Raw genomic sequence first — 2,500 nt, forward strand, 5'->3', positions numbered from 1 at the left:
GCAGATTGCTGTCAGATGCAGAGATATAAAGTTTGTATATGTTTAGCTATAAGTATATACACAAGCATTCTATGTGTAAGAGGGGAGTTTACTCTACCAGTTGGTTATCCTGGCCATTTTCGGCAAGAGTCTGGTAAAAAAGACTCAATGTGGATTTTCACCCTTGCTACTACACGATTCTTACTCTTATTAATTAGTTTTAAATAACTCTCTGCAAATCGGTAATCTGTCAGCACCATAGTTGAAAGAAGCGCTTTTTTACTCGTATTACACCACGTGATGGTATCTAACGAGAGAATATGCTTAAAATTGCATAAAAGAAATGTTATTTTATTTTGCATATTTATTTGTATGAGTGTGCAGACGTGATCGCATGTATGTATATATGTATATATATATATATATATATATATATATATATATATATATATATATATATATATACATATATATATATATATATATATATTATATATACATATATGTGTATATATATATATATATATATATATATATACATATATGTGTATATATATATATATATATATATATATATATATATATATATATATATATATTCCTAAACTACTGCTTATTCTGCTAATATGGAAGGATTACACTCAGGTATTTCCAAATAAATGTGTTGGATATTGGTCATCACCTTTATCAGTTCTAAGGGTCTATTATAACCATAGTGAATTTTCAGTTTATACATTTCAGCTTGCACTTGTGAATATCGACTGTTGCATTTTCAGTGTCTGAATGCATGCTCAATATCATCTGAGGTGATTGGTGTTATTCAGTTTGTATTTTAATGTATATCTTTTTACTTCTCTTTACCTTCACATTCTTTTGATAATATATGGGCATCCATTGAGTTACAGATGGACTAGTCATTTTTTAAGATGTTAAAGAAAAGAAGGCTCCATGAGTCGTGTTAAAATTGTTAGGTTCTCCAGTATTCCGACCCAAGGGTATCTTCCTGTATTTCGGAAAATTATTTTACGTTTGCTTAATTTCTAAGATTTTTTGCTCCTTTGTATACAGTATGAAATTTATTGAACGCGATTTCTCTTGGCATGATGTCCTTGGCACATTTTAATCCTGTTTTGTCAAAACGAGGGAAAAAAAAAGAAAAAAAAAAGGTAGCACCCATTATGTAAATTTTCTGTCTTAGACTCTTTGTCTGAGGTATATTCTTTATTTATTCTAAATGAAAATAACTATTGAACATTAGGTAAAAAAACAAAAACGTTTAGATTTGTCCACGTATGAATAGAAATTCAGTTATGATTACTTGACATATGACCTCTTTCATTATGGTGGCAACTGAAATGGTTAGGTGGATATATTGTGGCAGGTTAATTAATTTGGGATGGTTTATAGACAGTCAGTGTGTATACCACATTTCTTCATTACAGATTTGAGCAAATATTCAATTAATATTATAATGTATAGTTTCTCAAATGTCAAAATCTAAAAACATTTACAATGAACCTTGTACATAATATTGTATCCTGGAATTGCGCATCATGAGGATGTATATTTTTCCCAATTATCTGCACGTTTTCTACAGTCACCACTCCAACTGACTGGTGTAGAGCAGGTCAACACGGCTGTCGTATTCCTTCTTCATTAATAATGGCAAAGGTATAAAGGCATGCAAGGATTCGACTTGCAGAATACTGACTGGCCCAGAAAAAGTATTTACAGAATCGAACACAAAGAATGCAATATGAACTATAACACACAAGTAGAAAAAAAACCAATCCAAATAAAGACCGTAAACATAACAGCCTCGATTCTTATAACGTTTCAATGTATGTTTGTTGAACCATTCCCGACTGATACCGGGCAGTAATGGCAATCATGAATAAGGTACTCAGTGGTTCATCTATCACTGATACCATTACAGAAGACCAACAACCAGGCGGGAAACATGGCTAAATTATCACTATGCACATTACAAGTGCAATATGGAAAATCATCTCTCAAATTAGATGAATATAAACGCATACCTCATGGATTATACATCAAAGTACACTCAAGCGTCGTAAAATGCTTTAAACTAATAAAGAATGCACAGCTCAGCAGGGAAACGCCATGGACCGGAGGCTGCATGGTTACAGGGAAGGTTCAACCAAATTAATGCTGGATAAAAAAAAATCTGCATCTAATTACACATCAAGCGTACTTTCACTCTAAAATAAGTGAAATTGAGCAAGAGGCTGTTAACAATAGAATCAGGAAATACGACAGTTAAAATAGGATAAAGTCATAATGTACAAACTATTTGCGCTAGAATTCAAATAATAACACAAAGTAAAACTTATTTTCACAACCTAACAATACACTTGGATTGCTAAAACTTTTGCGAAGTATTCAAAGTTTAGTACAGTCGTTCTAAGTATCAAGGGATAATCTGACTTCTTTATCTATGATTTGTATGTGTGTGTATATATAGATCTGACATATGTCAGATCAGAAGTTGTTGGTGCGA

The sequence above is a fragment of the Penaeus japonicus genome, unplaced genomic scaffold (genome assembly GCF_977035675.1).
Source record: "Penaeus japonicus unplaced genomic scaffold, GWHDUDI00000001_assembly GWHDUDI00000006, whole genome shotgun sequence".
Lineage (NCBI taxonomy): Eukaryota > Metazoa > Arthropoda > Malacostraca > Decapoda > Penaeidae > Penaeus > Penaeus japonicus.